General features: G+C 43.1%; 1 protein-coding gene across 2 annotated transcripts in view; it reads left to right on the top strand.

Annotated features, from left to right (window-relative positions):
• The first annotated feature begins 16110 nt into the window (after window positions 1-16110).
• Wdr89 (WD repeat domain 89) overlaps window positions 16111-21102 on the top strand; it is a 25309-nt gene continuing 20317 nt past the window's right edge. Inside the window, exon 1 of one of the 2 annotated variants that reach the window (XM_008850491.3) lies at window positions 16111-16196. The gene's annotated coding sequence lies outside the window, so the exon portion shown is untranslated. Of the gene's footprint in view, window positions 16197-16323; window positions 16412-21102 lie in introns of those variants that run through there. The other variant, XM_029554765.1, reaches the window with a different exon arrangement.

Here is a 21102-nt window from a genome sequence, read left to right on the forward strand (position 1 = left end):
CCCACATGATCCCAGTATGCCCACACTGTCACCTGCTTCTCCCCTTCCATCTGTAGTCAGCTATTTTGGCATTTCTCAAAGGTTCAGTTTAATTCTTTCTTTTCTTGCTAAGAGTTGAGCCCAGAGCCTTTGCACTTCAAATTGCATATTAATAGTTATAAACGCGGCCCACATGATCCCAGTATGCCCACACTGTCACCTGCTTCTCCCCTTCCATCTGTAGTCAGCTATTTTGGCATTTCTCAAAGGTTCAGTTTAATTCTTTCTTTTCTTGCTAAGAGTTGAGCCCAGAGCCTTTGCACTTCAAATTGCATATTAATAGTTATAAACTGGTAGTGGGTGATTGTATGCAACAAGTAATCAACAAGAGGTTACTACGTAGAACCAGGTTAAGGAACTATGGAGACCACCAATCATTAGTGACTCTAATTTCTGACCCTCCCTTAGAGGGATGGGGTGGAGACAGTATTTTTCTAGATACCATAGCTGGTCTTAGACTTGAGATTTTTCTCCCTTATTCAGATGGACTCCATTGAAATAAACGATTACCATAGTCATGTATTATTTCCCAGGGGCCATTAAAATCCTATATATAATATGCCAAATAAAAACCATTATGTCTTTTTTTAAAGTTTTTATTTTTTTTTCTTTTTTAAAGAGGATCTCCCTGTAGCCCTAGCTGGCCTGGAACTTACTATGTAGACCAGGATGGCTTTGAACTCACAGACGTCCACCTGCCTGTGCCTCCCAAGTGCTGGGATTAAAGGCATGTGCCACCACACCTGGCCCACCACTATAAATTGTGAGAGAGCTGGATCTTATGTTCTAACCTTAGGTACACTATTATCTGCCTCAACTTAGAAGAGTCAACACTGTATCCTTCCTCAAATCTCAAATGTACAGGATACAACACATGGCTTAACTGGCTCAGCTTCTCAGTGTAACACATCAGGTTCAATAGACCAGACATAGACATATGATTCCCATAACAACTGAACATGGTGAGATGGGAGCAGTGGTCCGGGGCAGGTAAGATATAAGTAAAGTGGACGTCATTCATCTTGCATAGCTCTAACTCCAGGGTCTCAAGAGTGCCTGCCACCTTCTTTAGCAGAGCTCCGAGGGGCTTCAGACTAAAGTCTCCCACATCAACATTGCTTAGAGTCAGGCGCTTCAACTGACCTGTTCTTAGACACTCAGAAAGATGCTTCAAGTCTGACTCCAAAAGTGGACTGGACTTCAAGCAGAGGGTCTCCAAGGGAGTGTAAACCCCTGAAGATCTTGTGTCATGTCCTTTAAGGAAGATAAAACCATCTATGTAACTCTCCTGCAGATTGCCCAGCTTTTGTAAATGAGCAGCATGCATAGGGGGATACCACTTATTTTTCCATATAGATGCATATATTCATACTATGAAAGGAAAACTTCTGAAGGTTGCTCATTCCGCCCAGGTAAGGAGCAAATATTTTCATGGTGTTTTGATAAAATAAACTATCCACTTCAAGATGCTCTATGCTGTCAAGGCACACAACACACAGAAACTTCTGCATTTGGTACGTGGAATCTGACAAAATCTGCAGCCTCTTGCAGTACAGCTGGATCATCTGTTTTCTCATTTTTACCCAGTGCAAGAGGTAGGCTTGGAAATCACTTAAGTGGTCCACATTAATGGTGATGCAAAGGTCTGCAAATATATTCAAGGACCTTGGTCCCATCCAGAACCAGGGCTGCTTGTTTGCACCTCACTAGGGAGCTCTGAGCAGGTGTGGGCTATGAGACCTCCTCATCCCTATTCTGTGTGCACTTGCAGTTTCCACTCTCTGGGACAACCCTTTATGACAAGCAGCATATCAGCCCATCTAGGATCGCCTGTAAGGTTTCCAGATGGGGTGTCTTCATCAGTGACCCCAAAGGCGGGGAAGGAAATGGCCAGGCCTATACCATTGACCTTAACACATGCATGTGTCCTTCCCTGAAGGCCTCCAGGAAAATCGGTAGGAAGAAGTCCATGGGCAGGTCCTGCAGGGAGGAGGGTGTCTAAGGCTTCATTCCTCAGCAGGTTCCCACTTGCCAGCTCCAGGAGTGTGGGTAGGGCCTGCAAACTCATGCTGAGGAATTTACAGGGAAGTTTTCCAGATCCAGATGTGGCAAAGAGGCCTGGCTGCCTCCCAGGAGATCCAGGTAGTGACTCCAGGCTCCAGGTCCCTGACTTTCTCTTTTCTCATCCTGAGCTTCTTTTTGACTTCTTCCCTTTTTGTTTCTTTTCTTCTTTTTTCAGCGGTTAAGAGCACTGGCTGTTCTTTCAGGGGACCCAGGTTCAGTTCCCAGCACCTACATGGCAGCTAATAACTGTTCATAACTCCAGTTCCAGGGAATTTGATGCCCTCTTCTCACCTGTGAGGGCATTGCATGGCATGGGTACACCTACACACATGCAGGAAACACACTCGTACACATATAATAAAAATAATAAAATGTTTAAAAATCTTAGAAACATAGTTGTTTAGGAGAAGAGAAAACAACTAAACAAAAGATAAAAACTAACTGTACAATTTATCCTAGAATATGAATTTGGTCCTGAGCAACACAAAGGGGGGTATCATCTGAAGAATCTAGATCAACTTTAGCATGTCTGCTGCAGTCACCAGTGAAGTCACTCCATCAACATGGAGAAAACAGATGTCTCCCACCTTCTCTAGTTATCCAACAGAAATCTTTCCTAGCAAAAATCTACATCCCAATAATTGGAAGACTGAGGCAGAATGACTACCTTGAGTTCAACACTAGCCCATGCTACTTAGCAAGTACCAGGTTATCTGGGGCTACATGGTAAGATCCTGTCTCAAAACCAAAACGAAACGCCAAATTCATATCACATGTGCAAACTATAGTCTCCTAAGGCCACTATACTTCTCACAAAGAAAACAGTTATTCTGTCACTCTCCAGCCTCTCCCTTTCCATAATTTTATTTATTTATTATTACTTATTTTTAGACAGGGTCTCACTATGTAGCCTTGGCTGGCCCATAACTTGCTATATAGACCAGGCTGGTTTTGAACTCACAGAGATGTGCTTGCCTCTGCCTCCTAAGTGCTGGGACCATGCCCAGCTATTTGCTTTCTTTCTGACATAGGGTCTCATGTATCCCAGGCTGACCTCCAACTTAATAGAAAGCTGAGGATGGCCTTGACCTCTTGATCCTTCTGTCTTTAGTTCACAAGCGTTGGAATTAAAAGTGTGTACCACCACATCCTGTACTTTAGTTTTTGGCATGATACTAAGGTTAATTTTTAGCCAGCATACTTTAGCATGTCTGTATCAAATATTATATTACTGAAATACTGTACTTCTGTGTTCTGTAAGAGTATCAGTTATTTTCTCTGTTGTTCTAAAATATCTGGCTAAAATAAGGGTTTATTTTGGCTGATGGTTCCACCATGGCAGGGAAGGTTTGGTGGTGGGAGCAGGAGGTGGCCTGTCACATTGCATGCAGTCAGGAAGCAGACAGGGATGAATGCTTGTCCTCAGCTTGCTTTCTTTTTATTCAGTCTAGGATTTCAGTCCATGGAATGGTACTGCCCACATTTATAGTGGCTCTTCCCACCTCATTACTTAATTCAGATAATCTCTCAGAGACATGTCCAGAGGTCTGTTTCCATAGTGATTCTTAATCCCATCAAACTGACAATCAAGATTAACTATCACACTAAGTAAATAGAAGCTGCTTTAGAATCTGAGTGCAGCCACTGCTCTCCAATCACAGGATCTCCCCGACATTTCCAGGATCCAGCAACTAAAGGTATAACACCAGTCACTAGAAGGCTAAGGCTGACCTGTTTTCTAATTGGTGGTGTATTGGAGGAAGAAAAGGGGAATAGAAATACAGTCATAAGCTAAAGGTTATGTAATACTTCCATGTTATCATCAGTCCCACCTCAGATAATGCTTAAGTATATATGAACTATGAATTGTCCTATGCTCCCATGCCTAGTATGCTACTCAGAATGGCATGCAATTTTAAATTTATAAATCACTTCTGGAATCTTATGTTTAGTGCTTTTGGACCCCAGCTGACTTGGATAAGCAAGACCAGTGAAAGTGACACAGGAGATAAGGGAATTACTGTCTATTGTCTTCTGGAGACTTCGATATCAAGGAAGTTAACATGAGCAGAAAAGGGAAGACAGAGCAGGAAGTCAGCAAGCAAAAGAAGGAATTTGAGGATGTGATATTAGGCTTGCCACAAGTGTTATGTGCTTGGAATACTCCACCCTCTACTGTTTGTATCATTAGCTGATATTAGCCAAGTACTTCTTTTTTAAAAATATTTTCATTTTATGTGTATGAGTGTATTGCCTGCATGTATGTAAATGCACCCATATTGTGCAATGCCCATGGAAGTCAGAAGAGAGCATCAGATCCCCTGGAACTGGAGTTAAGGATGGTTGTTAGCCATCATGTGGGTGTTGGGAATTGAACCCGGTTCCTGTGCAAGAACAGCCATCCGTGATTGATCTTTCAATGAGAATAGCTAGTGAGTGTTCATGAACCCTGATGCCACAGTCAGAATCTAAAGAACTCGAAGAAGTCCTGTTCATTGGAGGAGACAAGGCAGCTGTGTCTCAGGAGGAGTTTGATAGGCTGAGGTTGCAGGTTATCGACTATGCGCACTAGTCTCACTTTGACCTGGAACCAGGTTGAAGTACAGGTTAGGCCATCAGTAAGATCATGAATTGACACACAAAAAAACATGAGGAGCTTTAACATGCCAAAGATCTTCACCACTGCTGCAAACTTCAACCCAACAGGAAACAGGAATTCCATATTACACCATTTAAAATTTTTAAATTATTCTCTTTTATGTGTATGAGTGTTTTGCCTGCATGATGTAAGTGCACTTGAGAGCATTAGATCCCCTGGAAATGGAGTTATGGAAAGTTGTTAGATGCCATGTAGGTGCTACAAGAGCAACAAGTGCTTTTAACCACTAACCCATCTAACTACCATGTTATGGAAAAAAATTTTTTTTGGTCTTTTTGAGACAGGATCTCCCTATAGCCCTAGCTGTCCTGGAACTCACTATGTAGACCAGGCTAACCTTGAACTCACAGAGATCCGCCACACCTGGCTATTATGCAATTTTTAATGTAAATTGTTGATTCTGTCTATCTGTCCATTAGAAAATAAGCTGTATAAGAACAGGGGATTTGCTGGGCGTAGTGGCGCATGCCTTTAGTCCCAGCACTCGGGAGGCAGAGGCAGGTGGATTACTGTGAGTTCAAGGCCAGCCTGGTCTACATAGTGAGTTCAGGTCAGCTGAGACTACAGGGAGACCCTGTCTCAAAAAGACAAAAAAAGAAAAGAGCAGGGGATTTAAAAACAAACTTTTTTGAGACAGGGTCTCCTTATAGACCCATAGCCCTGGAACATACTATGTAGACCAGGCTGGCCTCAATCTTACAAAGATCTGCCTGCCTCCTGAGTGCTGGGATTAAAGGCATACCAGCATGGTCCAAAAGAACAGGGACTTTCATTGTCTCTCCAGGACCTACAATATACTTAGCATGAAATAGATGAAAAATAATATTTTTTGAATTAATTTCTATTAAAGGAGAGAAGGGACTGAAGGGAGATGGGTCAGTCAGTGAAGCATTTGTCTTTAAATATGAGGATCAGAGTTTGATCCCTAGAACCCACTTAAAAAACTGGCACAGTGGCACATACTTGTAATCCAAGTGATGAGACAGAGACAGGATGACCCCTGGGTCTTGCCTAATGGTGAGCTCTAGCCCAATGAGAGAATTAGATGGCATCCTTGAGGACGCAGTACATGATGTGTTCCTCTGGTCCCTACACACACACACACACACACACACACACACACACACACACACAAAGGACAAATATTTAAATGAAACACTTATGTAAATTCTTGCACACGAAAGATTCAGTACTTTAAAAGGAGATGTGTTAGTACACACCTTTAATCTAAGTACTTGGAAAACAGAGGCAGAAAAACCATGAATTCCATGCCAACCTAGGCTATATAGTGAGCTTAAGACCAGCTAGCACCACAAAGCAAGAGTCTAAAAGAAAAAGGAGGCTGGTCTTTTTGAGGCAGGGTCGCCCTGTGTATGAGTGTTATGCCTGCATGTGTGTAAGTGCACCTGTGTCTCCCAATGACTGGGGAGGTCAGAAAAGGGCATCAAATCCCCTGGAACTAGAGTTATGGATGGATATTAGCTGTTATGTGGGTGCTGGGAATTGAACCCAGGTCCTCTGCAAGAGCAACCAGTGCTCTTAATTGCTGAGCCATCTCTCCAGCCCCAGTACTTTATATTCTTTGAAGAACAGTTTCTGTTCCTCATTTTTAACCTCCAGTTTCCTATTTCTGCCCAGAAGACTTCTTGTACATAGGAAATGAGGATCAGGGGCTGGGGGTGTAGTGCAGAGAGTATAGCATATGCCTAGTGAGCAGCAGGCAGTGGGTTCAACTCCTAGGAACAAACAACAAAGAAACAAAATTCAAAGGCCAAGGGCCTCACCCCAGAATCCCTGTAGTCAGGAGGCAGAAGCAGGATTTTGAGTTCAAGGCCAGCCTAGGTGATTTAGAGAGATACTGGTAAAACAAAATAAAAACCATAATCCTGCCCATTTCCTGTTACAGACTGATTTACCTCCAGGATTTCCAAAGCCCTGCAAAGTTTTGAGATTCTTACTTTTCCTTATCTCTGCTGCTCAAATATGGGAACACAGGATTTACTTATCTTTGCCCAGAGCATTCCCCCAGGGGTTGGATATGACTTAGCCCATTTACACTTGGCATGCATTTACGATTTTCCTTTCTTTTTCTTTCTGGAACTATAGGTTGAACACAGGGTCTCAGCATATAAAGCACATGCTCTTCCACTGAGCTTCAAGCCAGCATTATGATTTGCTTTTTGAAAGAAACATTTCTTTTTGCAGCTCATTTTATTCTAAAAACTAATCAAATACGTTTTGAAATTTGTTGTTGTTTTGAGACCTGTAACCCCAGCTGGCCTGGAACTGGCTATGTAAACCAGGCTGGCCTTGATCTCACAGAGATCTGCCCGCCTCTGCCTCCCAAGTGCTGGGATTAAAGGTGTGCACCAACATGCCCAGCTTGAAATTTACTTTTTAATGTGGAAGATTATTTCTTGAAAAAAATTACACACTACAAGTTTAGATGAGAAATAATTATCAAAGTAATAAATTTTGTAGCAGAAATCAATAATTACCATATATTAATTTTTAATATTTAAACTTAAGAGTGGGAATGCTAATTAACTAGCTGAATATATTCATGACCCAGGCAGTAATCTATTTACTGTTCCCTTTTTCTTCTCCCAAACCTAGGAATAGCTTTCACTTTCTGAGCCTGACAGCCATCTGTAATCACTTGTAATCCTTTGATTACAAATTTATTCAAGTTGCCAGTTCTCATCATGACTATATTTTATCTCTTCCATCATCAAAAGATATGCTTTTAAACATACTTTTTAGAAGGAAAGAAAACATGGCCTGGCTGCAGTTGATATTATTACTGCACATGTATTTAGATACCAGCAACTGGGATCAGATCCAGGTTTACAATGCTTAGCACATCTTAGGATGTTCGGTTTTATGGCAAACCAATTCATTTCACATAGGGCTTAGGAAATTAAATCCAATAATTACTCTAAATACTTTTCCAATAAAAATAATAGATGAGAGTCAAAGAATATATGACTCCAAAAAGAAAACAGGGCTAGAGAGATGGCTCAGCAGTCACGAGCACTGGCTGCTCTTACAGATGGTCTGGGTTCAGTTTCCAGCACCCACATGGTGGCTAACAACTGTCCTTAACTCCATTTCCAGGGGACCCAGCAGCACCCTCTTCTGACCTCCTCTGCTATTGCATGACACGAGTGCACTTATGCACATGCAGGCAATACATTCATACACATAAAATAAAAATAGTAAATAATTTTTTTTTAAAAAAAAGGACAGTTGAGCCACTGATGGTGGCCTAAGCCTGAAACTCCTGCATTTGAGAGGTGGAGGTAGGAGGATTAGAAGCTCAAGGCCAGTCTGAATGCACATCAAGATCCTGTCTCAAAAAAGCCAACTAGGCGGTCCATATCTTTAATCCCAGCAGAGGCAAGCAGATCTCTGTGAGTTTGAGGCCAGCCAGGCATACATGGCAAATTTCTGATATCAGGACTCTACGGGGAGATCCTGTCTCAAAACAAAACAACAACAACAAAACCCAAGAAATGGGCAATGAATAGGAAAACCATTGGTATTTCACTCCAGGGGCAAAACATTTCAGAAATTCTGAGAAAAGAAGCAAAAGGCTTTCGTATTTCTTTTACACCTCAGATGAACAGCCTTGTATCATACCATCACAGACATCAATTAGAAATCAAAAGAAAAATAAGGATACTGGATTAGTCTGATGGTTCTTTCTTCTTTCTTTATTCCTTTCCTTCTTTTTCTTTCCTTAAAGATTTTTTTAAATTTTATATATATGTTTTGCCTGAATGTATGTATGTATACCACATTCATGCCCAGTGCTAGAAGAGTGTGTCAGATCCCCTGGAACTGGATATACAGGTGGTTGTGAGCCACCTGATGTGGGTGCTGGGACTCAAACTTGGTCCTTTGGAGGAGGAGCAAGAGCTCTTAACTACTGAACCACCTCTTCAGCCCCAGTCTAATAGTCTATTTCACTTTAAAGTTTTTCTTTTTAATTTTTGAGAGAGACGGTCATACAGTCAAGGCTGACCTGGAACTCTTGGCCTGCCTGCCTCCACCTCCCAAATGCTGGGATCACAGACATGCACCACCATGCCCAGGTTGTTTCACACAAGTTCTTATTGGCTTCACACTATTTATTGAATTTGGGTTCTGCTCTACTTTTTTCTGCCTAACTTTGATATATTTCACTCCTTTCTTAATCCTACTTCTCACTATTAACATTTCCAATGCAATTGCTGAACTTCCCTTTCTTCAGTGATGACTTTCAACTATTAAGAAGCTCAGCAAACAGCTTGTTTGGCAGCCTAGCAACATTCTCAGAGTAAGTCCTGCAGTTGGAACAAAGGTTGGAATCTGAACTCATACTTCCTGAATGCCTACACTGTACTAGGTATCTTATTTACATTGTTACTTAATTTCATAAAATTCATGATCTAGAGATATGGACACCTGACTAATTGAGGTTTAGAAAGAGAGATAATTTACAAGGACATGTTTTGAGAAACTGTCCTTATCAAAATACCAGGGAGCTGGAGAGATGGTTCAGCAGTTAAGAGCACTGGCTGCTCCTGCAGAGGACTGTGTCCAGCACCCACATGGCAGCTCACAATCACCTATAACTCCAGTTCCAGGGGATCTGATGCCCCCTTCTGGCCTACATGGGCACTGCACATATGTAGTGCATATACATACATGAAGGCAAAATACTCATATACATAAAAATAAATCTTTTTTAAAAAAAATATTGCCATGAGTTTGAGACCAGCCTGGGCTACAGAGTGAAATAAATATATATAGAGAAAATGTTTGAGATTTGTTTATAATGATATGATAGGAAATATGGGAGTGTAGGTTAAGAAAATAAAATTGGATGTGAGTTGAAGGTGTGGGTAATAAAATTTCACGGTGTTACTTTTTCACATTTATTTGTGTGTGTGTGGTGGTGTGAGCGAGGATGTGTGGAGGTCAGAAGACATTTTGAGGGGATGGACTCTCTCCTCCCATCAGGTGAGATATGATTGTCAGGATTGGTGACAAGTGCCTTTACTTACTGAGTCATGTCACTCGCCCTTCTTTTTTTTTTTCCCCCTTATAGCATTTTAGTATGTAGCCCAGGATAGCCTCAAACTGATAGCAATCATTTTGCTTTCAGCCTCTCAACTGCTGGGATTACAGGCACATACCACTATGCCTGGCCTTAAAAACAAACAAACAAACAAACAAAACCCAAAACAACAACAGCAACAAAATGCCCAGGATGACCTCAAATGTGTACTTCAACTGCCTATATATTGAAAATGCTGGGATTACAGGTTTGTACCACCATACTCATTTTTCTACTTTGTGTATACTAGAAACTTTTCATACTAGAAAGTGGGTAAAAGTAAATAGCGTTTTTTTTTTTCCTTTCCCTTTTTTGGGGGGAGGAGGTTTGAGACAAGGCCTCACTATATAGCCCTGACTTTTTTGGAACTTGCTATGTAGACCTGGCTGGCATCAAACTGTTGATGCAAAAGCACAACTCTCACTTCAAAGGGGATAAGAGTTTATTCTAGAGCCAAGTATGAGTGGCCATGGCCCAGGAACACAGATTCAGGTTACCCCAAATTCCATGTATGATGCAGACACAGTTTCATTAAGTTTTTATAGTAACAGAATAAAGAAAAGTCATAAATTAAGACACTACAAATACATTGGTGGAAAGATTAAGTATGTGGTTATAACAAAAGAGAAATCTCAGCTATAGGCCTCAGATGCTATCTGATGACACTTAGCCTTTGGTTGGTGGGAACTGGTGGCCTGCTAGTTAATAGTTTCCAAAAGGTTTTTTTTTTTAAATCTGTTAGTCATAGGTTGTTAAGTCAGAAACAGAGGTGGGCAAGGAATTGGCTATTTAGGGGCTAAAGAGAGCCCAAGATAAATGGACCTGCAACATTCCCAAACTTTCCATAATCACTGAAATTCTAATCAGTTGATCAGCCTTTGCAGAAAGTTCAGTTTCAAGACATGGTTTTTCTGGGAACTTTGGTTCACAGAGCTCTCACAGCACCACCTGCCTCTGCCTTCTGAGTGCTAGGATCAAAGGTCTGCACCACCAGGCCTGGCAGTCTTTTTATTTATTTATTTATTTATTTATTTATTTATTTTATTTATTTAGTCTTTTGGAGACAGGGTCTCCCTGTAGCCCCAGCTGGCCTGGAACTCACTATGTAGACCAGGCTGGCCTTGAACTTACAGAGCTCTGCCTGCCTCTGTTGTGATTAAAGGCTTGCACCACTATGACTCACTTTACTGAGGTTTTAATGGCTTCTGCTTTGTATCCTTTTCATTATCAGATCCATTACAAGCAAAGACACAGTAAATGAAATGACTTTGTTTTGTAATAGATAAATGTTACAGGGTGTGGTGAGGCAGGCCTGTAATCCCAGCCATAAATATTGACCTGCCAGGAGGATAAAAAGTTCAGGGACGCCTGAGCTACAGAGTGCCTTCAAGGCAACTTAGTGAGACCCTACTAACTGTAAAACCGACAAAAAGAGCCAAGGATAAGGGGTCAGTGGCCTAAGCATGGGAGGGGCCTTATCAGTGTTCCCAACACACAAGTGATTGTCATGCTCAGGGCTCTGCTAGGTAACTCATAATAACTCATAATTACCAGGGGGAAAATTGTATGTCACAGAGGCAGGTGAATCTCTGTGCAGTTGAGGCTACCCTGGTCTACAGAGTGAGTCCCAGGCAAGTTAGGGCTACACAAACCCTGAGATTAAATGTGAATATTTGGGCTGGTCACACCTTCACTCCCAGCACTTCAGAGGGAGAGGCAGGTGGATCTCTACGAGTATAAAGTCAGTCTAGTATATGTAGTGAGTGCCAGTCCAACTAAGACTACATATGGAGACCCTGTCTGAAAAAGAAAGGGAAAATCTGTGAGAACTTCCATTAAACAAAATGGTCTTCAGTTTTCACTTTGATGTCCATTTGAGAATGTTTGAACAATAAAGTTGGCAGTTACATATAGTATGATGGGATGGGCAGGTGCTGCTTGTGCAAGGTAGATGTGAAGAGGACATGAAGCAGAATTAGCCGTGATGACAGGAAACAGTGATGAAGCTTAAAATGTCCAGCACAAGCTGGGTGTGTCGGCATGATGGCATGAGCCTGGCGTGGTGGTGCACACTTTCATCCCAGCACTTGGGGCAGAGGCAAGAAGATCACAGTGAGTTTAAGACCAGCCTGGTCTACATAGGGAATTCCAGGCCAGGTAGGGCTACATAGCGGTACCCTGTCTCAAACAACAAAAGAAGGGGATAGAGAGATGGCTCAGCAGTTAAGCGCACTGATAGTTCTTATAGAGGACTGGGGTTCGAAAAGGGCATCAGATCCCCTGGAACTAGAGTTACGAATGGTTGTCAGCCGCCATGACCACATGGGTGCTGGGAATAAAACCTGAGTCCTCTGAAAGAGCAGCCCTTGCTCTTAACCAGAGTCATCTCTCCAACCCCTTTAATTTTTTAACATGTAAAACAAAATATTTCATTTGTGTAAAAAAAAAAACATGATTTGGGATATGTAAGTTTCATATGTTTCTAGACTTAAAAGTCATTATACTTTATAAAATTAAAGCTGCTTCTTTTGAGGGGAGGAGAGAATTCAACAGAGTTGTGCTAAATACTGAGCTTCACAGTCTTGAAGCATTCCATCTTAAAGAAAAAAATTTTGTTGAGAATTTAAAAACTGGAATTGAAACAGGTATCATTACTGCTTTTAACAGAGTGAACCTCTGAATCATCATTGTAGGCCACTTATTGGGCAACATGCTTATCTGTTTAAGGAGTGACCTCAAGAAACCATGCATGGTGGCCCATGCCTATAATTCCAGCACTCAGGAGGCTAAGGCAGGAGGATCACAAGTTGCAGGCCAGCCTGGGGATATATAGTAAGACCTTGCCTTTAAAAAAAAAAAAAAAGTGGGTCTGGAGAGATTGCTCAGTGGTTAAGAACAATGGTTGTTCTTGCAGAAGACTAGGGTTTGAATCCCAGCACCCACATGGCAACTAACAACTGTCCATAACTCCAGTCCCAGGGGATCAACAGCCTCTTCTGACCTCCTCAGGCACTGCACTACATGGGTGCACTTATCTACAAGCAGGCAATACACACATACACATAAAATAAAATTTTTTTAAAAAGGCTCGTAGACCCATGTAGCTCAGATAAAGTGCTTGCCTAGCATGTACAAAGGCTCTGGGGCTTAATCCCAGCCCCATATAAACTAGGCCCGGTAGTACACACCTGTAATCCTAACCTCCTAACCCTCTGGAAGTAGAGGCTGTAGATCTTTGTGAATTCAGGGCCAACCTAGTCTACATAGCAAGTTCCAGGCCAAAGTTACATAGTGAGACACTGGGCGGGGGGGAGGTGAGTTGGAGGCCAGCCTGGTCTATACAGTGAGTTCCAGCTCAGCTGGGACTACGAGGAGACCCTGCTTCAGAGAAAGAAAGAGAGAGAGAGAGAGAGAGAGAGAGAGAGAGAGAGAGAGAGAGAGAGGCAGAAGGAGAGGGGAGGAGGAGTTAATCACATCTCCAACCATCTTCCCAGTACAACATGAATTCATGTTGTTTATTAACTGAGGACTGTAGGCATGTTGATACTGGTTATCATACAAAAGAACTAGTCTTAGAACTCTGGCGAACCATGTTGGATATTTTGTTTTGTATTTGTGGGAGTAAACAAATAGAACTATCAACAGGACTGCCCTTGAAACTGGAGATATGGTAGTGAAACAGGAATCTGAACAGGCATTGGCTAGCTTTGAACCAGTCACTGTAACAAGGCTCTCTCTTAAAGATAACAGATGGGAAGAGGATGTGTTGGTGGGAGGGACTTGGGGGGCTGAGAGGGAGGACATGGGCTTCATGGGGGGAGACTTCGAGAGAGGAGTTGGGGGTACATATGATGAATTGTTCACATGTATGAAATTGTCAAAAAAAATAAATACAAGATATTCAAATTTATTTTTATTTGGTATTTTTGAGACAAGGTCTCCCTGTAGCCCCAGCAGGCCTGGAACTGGCTATGTAGACCAACTGGCCTTAAATTCACAGAGATCTGCCTGCCTTTGCCTCCCCAGTGCTGAGACTAAAGGCATGCACCACCACCACACCCGGTGCATGGTACTTTTGAACAGTTATATGAAAAAGATTTTTGTGACGAGGTAGGTCCTGGCTTTGATTAGCATAATTGTCAGTTACAATATTAACCTCATTCCTTTCCCATCTGTATAAACTGAAAGTCCACCTTAACACCGCAGGAGGCAGAACAGCACTATCCTTTGTCCTTTTAAAACATTTGTAATGCCGGGCATAGTGGAGCACATCTTTAGTCCCAGCACTCAGGAGGCAGAGGCAGGCAGATCTCTGTGATTTTGAGGCCAGCCTGGTCTACATAATGAGTTCCAGGCCAGCTGGGGCTACAGGGAGACCCTGTCTCAAAAAGACACAAAGCAAAACTTACCATGCCTGATTACCAGCACCTAGGAGGCAGAGACAGGTAGAAGATCTCTTTATGTTCAAGACCAGCTTAATCTACACATTGAGACCCTGCCTCAGAAATAAATAATGCCAGGTATGGTGGCGCATAGCCTTTAATCCCAGCACCTGGAAAGCAGATTTCTGTGAGTTCAAGGCCAGCTTGGCCTACATAGTGAGTTCCAGGCCAGCTGGGGCTACAGGGAGACCCTATCTTAAAAAGACCAAAAAAAAAAAAAAAATACCCTCAATAAACCCCCAAGGGTGTTAACAACGTTTGGGAAGCATCTGGAAAGATGACTCAGCAGATAAGAGCTGCAGCTGCTGTAGCAGAAGACCCCAGCTTGGATCCCAGCACCCACATGGTGTCTAACAACTACTCCAGTTCCAAGGGATCAGATGCCCCCTTCTGGCCTCCACTGGCACTGTATGCATGTGGCACACTTACTGGCATAGCATTCACACACATTGAAAAAAATCTTGCAGAGGACCCAGGTTCAATTACCAGCACCCACATGACGGCTACCCGCCCCCCTCAACTCCAGTTCCAGGGAATCCAACCTCCCCTCTTCTGACCTCCTCGGGCATTGCACGACACGGGTGCACTTACATACATGCAGGCAATACATTCATATACACAAAAAAGTGGTGTTTAAAAAAAAAAAAAACACCAATGGCTGGGTGTGGTGGTGCATGCCTTTAATCTTAGAAATCAGGAGGCAGAGACAGGTGGCACTCTGTGAGAGCGAGGCCAGCCTGGTCTACATAGCGAGTTCCAGGCCAGCTGGGACTACAAGGAGACACTATCTCAACAACAAACCAATGGGGAAGAACTTAACAGCAACAGTCATATCTAAAGAGGTATGTGGTGGCATATACTTCAAGAGGAAAAGACAAAGGCAGGAGGATCAATGCAAGTTCTAGGCTAGCAGGGGCTACAGGGAGGCCCTGTCTCAAAACCAACAAAAATAAAACACAGAACAAAACAAAAAGAGAAACAGGAACTGAAGTTCTTGGACTACAAAACCAAGAATCCCCTGGGGCTGAGAAAGAAAAACTCGGATTTTTAAATATTTATTGCGTGTATGAATGTACTGCCTGCATGTGTGTTAAGTGCACCCGTGTCGTGCAATGCCCACAGGGGTCAGAAGAGGGCGTCGGATCCCCTGGAACTGGAGTTACTGGAGTTACAACTGCCATGTAGGTGCTGGGAATCGAACCCCTGTCCTCCCTCAGCTGAGCCATCTCTCCAGCACCACTACCTCCAAATTTTGGGTAACTAGTTTTATCCAATGACAGCGTGAGAACTGTCACCACGTCACAGCCAGGGCGACACGGTCAGGGGCGCGCAAAGGTCGGGTTTGAGTGTCACTCGCTGCATGCACACGTGGTTTCTTCAGGGCTCGCCTCCAGCACCGCCTCTCACCCTCGAGAGAGGTCCCCAGGTTCCGCAGGAACGTCCTACCCGCGTCGGAGGAACCACTGGAAGTTCTGGCTGAACGCTGAGCGGATCGCGCGGAGTCCGAGTCAACAAGAACCGCACACTCGCAGAGGAAGAGGCGGAACCCGCTCTGTTCTTGCCCTTCATTGGCCACACGGCCAGGAAGCCGAAGCGTCCCTCCCAGCCAATGGAATGGCTGAAACTTCCAGAAAGGAAAGAAGAGGCGGTGTGGTGTGGCGCTACCCCGCGAAACTGAGTCTGCGCATGAGCAGCCGTCTGGTCTCGCCCAATCACGAGCCCGCTTCCTCGGTGCCGCGTTGGCCCGCCTCTTTTGCGGCCGACCAATCGTCTCCAGCTTCCGTCGTTCATTTAGCCAGTCAGAGGTGAGGGGCGGGGCTCCTGGCGTCCTCTTGCCGTGAATGCGGAACTTGTTCTCTCCAGCTCCTCTGTGGAGCTTGCTGCTGAGGTACTGTCTACTGGGCCGGGCTGGGCGACATTACTGGGACGGTTATCCCAGGGTGGAAAGCCGAGTCTCTGGGCGGGCCGCGCCGAGGGGAGGGAAGGGATGGTGCCTGGAGGACGGAGCACGTGCTAACCGGGTGGAACCTGCGCTGGCTCTGCTGAGAGCTCCTGGCAGCGGGTCAGGCCCGCGTGGTCCGCGCCGCCCGGAGCGCTTCTCGGGTCAGTTTCGCGAAGAGCTGTGCCCTTCGGCAGTTTTCCAGGAAGGCTGGGTAGATCCTGCTCGCTTCTCCTGCCCTTCCTCACATTCCCCATCCACCTCCTGGCTTTGACCCTTTTGTGTACGGAAGCAGGTTTTCACGTGGGAAAAGAAGCCATGCGCTATACTGGATGGTGTGATGCTCTCACGTTCTGCGCTCAGTGCTCCAACCCGCACGGATATCCAAAGTGCTAGGGGCTGGCCAGATGTGGTGACGCACACCTGGAATCCCAGGAGTTGGGAGGCAGAGGCAGATGGGTCGCTCCAATTCCAGACCAGTCAGGGCTACTTAGAATTTGTCTCAAAAAAGTTAAATCCAAACAAATAGCAGAAACACACCAAAGGAGGTAGGTGTTGTAAGCGTTCTCGTCATTACTAGAAGAAACACTTCTTAAACATTAAATGTCTAAGCTCTGTAGGTCATCCTTGGCTACGAAGTGAGTTCAGGTTGATACAGTTAACTTACGAAGACGCAAAACTGTGGTACTTTTTTTTAAAAAAAAAACAAGCAATAAAAAATGCCTTATAAGAATTAACAAAGTAGGGTTGGAGAGATGACTTAAGAGCACTGGCTACTCTTGTAGAGGACCCGGGTTCGAGTCCCAACACCGGCACAGTGGCTAACAACGGTCCGTAACTCCAGTTCCAGGGGATCCTGATACCGTCTTCTGTCCTCCACAGGCATTGCACAACATGGGTCCAATTACGTACATGCAGGTAATACACTCATACACATGAAATAAATACTTAAAAAAAAACAAAAACCATTTGGAATGAGGACGTAGCAGTTGATAAGACTGCTTGCCCTGGGGTTTGATCCATAGCAATACATAACTCCAACACTCCAGAGGCAGTAGGAGAATCTTTAAGTTCGATCATCCTCAACTACACAGTGAGTTCAAGGCCAGATTGACTGACTTAAATGAGACACCCCCTCCCTTTTGTTTGTTTTTTTTTAAATCTACACCAGGTGTGGTGGCACATGTCTTTAATCCTACCACTCAGGAGGCAGAGGCTGTTGGATTCTGTGACCTTGAGGCCAACCTGGTCTACATAGAGTGTTCTAGGCCACAAGGAGAACTTCAAAACAAAACAAAAATTAAGTCTAGGGGCTTGTCCTATTTACATAGGGATAAGAATCAAACACAATAATTAGTCCTTCACAGAATATGTCTTTCATAAAATGTTAGATTATATTGACTGTTGTCCCTCAAAACAATCCAAACAGTATTTTGCTTTGTGATTTTTTTTTTTTTTAATTTTTTTTTCTTTTTTTGGTATTTTTGAGACAAGGTCTACCTGTAGCCCCAGCTGGCCTGGAACTTACTATGTAGACCAGACTGACCTCTTAACTCACAGAGATCTGCCTGGCTCTGCCTTCCCAAAGAGTGCTGGGATTAGAGGCATGTCCCACCACTATTGACTTTTTAAAATTTACTGCAAAGTTGATGATGTTGGCCTCAGCCCAGCTGGGGAGGCAGAGGTAAGCCTGGTCTGCATATGGAATTCCAAGCTAGCAAAGGCTTAAGAGTGAAATCCTGTCTCAAAACAAACAACAAAAAAATAAGCAAATAAATTTTAAAAGAATTAATTACACCAGAGCTAGTGGTTTAGAGCACAGAATTTTAGCTAAACTGTCTGGGTTGAGTCCTGTTACTGTCTTATGTGATCTTGGGCTGCTTATTTTATTTTTTAACTTTATTTCTGTTTTATATGTATGAGTATTTTGCCTGCATGTATGTAAGTACACCCCTATGTGCAATGCCTGCAGAGCCCAGAAGAGAGTGTCAGATCCGCTGGACTGGAGGTATGGATAGTTGTTAGCCACAATGTGGGTGCTGGGCACCAAACCCAGGTTCTCTATAAGAGGAACCAGTACTCTTTTAACTACTGAGCCATCTCTCCAGCTGCAGGTTTGGTTTTTTTGTTTGTTTTGTTTTTTTTTAATTTTATGTATATGAGTGTTGCCTGCATGTATGTAAGTGCACTCTTGTTGTGCAGTGCTCACCAAGGTCAGAAGATGGTCTCAGATTTCCTAGAGCTGGAGTTATAAATGGTTGTTAGCCTCTGTGGGTGCTGGGAATTGAACCTGGGTCCTCTGCAAGAGCAGCCAGTGCTCTTATCTGCTGAGCCATCTCTCCAGCCCCAGACTTTATTTTTTATTCTTTTTAAAAAAATTTTTTTTTAATTATTTATTTATTAGTGTATTGCTTGCATATATGTAAGTGCACCCGTGTCGTGCAGTGCCTGTGGAGGGCCGAAGAGGGCATCGAATCACTTGGAACTGGAGTTAGGACAGTTGTTAGCTGCTCTGTGGGTGCTGGGACTCAAACCTGGGTCCTCTACAAGAGCAACCAGTGCTTTGGCTGTAAATTTTTAGGCTTACAGTTGAATTATTACAGTTATACAATGTTGTACTCAGTATAAACCCTATAAGACACAAAATTAAATGAGGTTTTAACCTTTAAAATAGATCTCCATTTCATTATTAAAATACACATTTTCATACAGAAAAATTCATTTTTAATTCAATTGACAATAAGCTGCTTGCACTCATGTTTCTAATCTATATATATCTGATTATTACTAGTCACAGTCGGTTACTTTCTGAGCTCCTTGGCATCTGAGCATGGATAAAGTCATCAGGTAGATTTCAATGGTAATGTTTTTCACATCTACTAATTATTAAGGAGCAAATTTTTCTTTTTTTTTTTTATTTTTTTATACACCCACTTCCCAGGTAGCACCCTCCCATAGCCTCCCTTCCCCAACTAGAGCCCTTATACTCTGATATCCCTACTACTGTCTGTTGTGTTATCGGCACCCCCAGCCATTCCCCATTACTTGCCCTTCTGGTGAATCTAGTCAGCCTATCTAGAGGTCTTTGTTTTAGGAGGGTCAGCTGTTCCTCATCTAGCGGTAATCAGTTGTCAATATTCCTTTGGATAAGATTGGGGTCTGCTGATCAATTTCCCAGTTCTATGCTGGGTTACTATCTGGGAATCCCTTTGGCTGCCTGGCCAACAACACAGAAACTAATCTAATGAAAGATACATAAGTCTGCTCTGAAAAAAATTACTGAAAGACAGTAAATAAGGCCTATAAATTTTTGTATACCATGCTTATGAAAATGAAAATTTTGTTAGGTGTCAATTCTCCCTCAAATTTATTGATGAATTTATTTAACCAAAACTTCTTTAATTTTTTAAAAAATATTTTATTATTTTAATTTTATATGTATAAATGTATTCCCTGCATGTAGGTAAGTGCACCTGTGTCATGCAATGCCGGTGGAGAACGGAGGAAGCCGTCGGATCCCCTGGAACTGGAGTTACGGACAGTTGTTAGCTGCCATATGGGTGCCAGGATTCAACCTGGGTCTTCTGCAAGAACAGCCAGTGTTCTTAACTGCTGAGCCATCTCTCCAGCCCCTATTGGTTTATTTCTTATGTAGGAACTTTGCTTTCTAAAGAAAAGAAAGGAGTTGGGGGGAGGTAGATAACTGCTTCTGAGGCTCTAAAGTTATTTTGGAAGTCTTTCCTGTTAAACTGCCCTTGTTTTGCATATACGTGAGTTAGCCTTCCTCTCCTTGTTTTCATCTACTGTGTTTTATGTAGCGCTTATTCGTGTGCTTTCACAGGAAGAAGGATTACTATGAAAGGATTGGAAGCCAGATGAAGTGACACACACCTATAATCCCTGCACTTAAGAAGCTAAGGCAGAAAAAAAAAAAAAAAAGCTAGGCATGGTGGTACACTCCTGTAGTCCCAGCACTTAGGAGGCAGAGGCAGGCAGATCTCTGAGTTCAAGGCCAACCTGGTCTACATAGTGAGTTCTAGGTCAGCTGGGGCTGCAGGGAGACCCTGTCTCCAAAAGACCAAAAAGAAAAAAAAGCTAAGGCAGGAGGATTACTGTGAGTTCAAGGCCAGCCCAAGCTACATAGTACCAGACTAGCCAGGGTTACATAACGAGGTCCTGTCTCATAAACAAACAAAAAAAGAATTGGAAAATATGATCTCTGTGAGATCAAGGCCAGCCTGTCTTCATAGCAAGTTTCAGGCCAACCAGGTCTATATAGAGAGACCCTGTCTCCAAGAAACAAAGATGTTTATACTGGGTCTGGTAGATGGCTCATCAATTAAGAGTGCTTGTTGCTCTCACTGGGCATGATGGTGCACGCCTTTAGTCCCAGCACTCAGGAGGCAGAGGCAGGTGGATCTGTGAGTTCAAGACTAGCCTGATCTACAAAGTGAGTTCAAGGCCAGCTAGAGAGAGCTACAGGGAGACTCTGTCTCAAAAAGACTAAAAAAAAAATGAAAACAAAAGAGTATTTGCTGCTCTTGCAGAAGACCCAGGTTCAGTTCCAGGCACTCATAGTATGTGGCTCACAACTACCTGTAATTTTAATTCCAGGGATTATGCCTCCTCTGGCCTTCCCCAACACCTCCATACACATGTGCACATACATGCACTCAGGCACACACACATAAAATAATAAATAAATCTTTAAAAGAAGTTTTTATTCTTTAGTAGGAAGAAACAACTATATGTAAAACATAATTATTTAGTCTATTATTTCTGTATGGATAACAGTATTTTGATATTCAGAGAAAGTTGAAATTTACTTCATACTGGATTAATAAGATTTTTATTT

Source organism: Nannospalax galili, unplaced genomic scaffold (assembly GCF_000622305.1).
Source record: "Nannospalax galili isolate Female #2095 unplaced genomic scaffold, S.galili_v1.0 scaffold144, whole genome shotgun sequence".
Taxonomy (NCBI): domain Eukaryota; kingdom Metazoa; phylum Chordata; class Mammalia; order Rodentia; family Spalacidae; genus Nannospalax; species Nannospalax galili.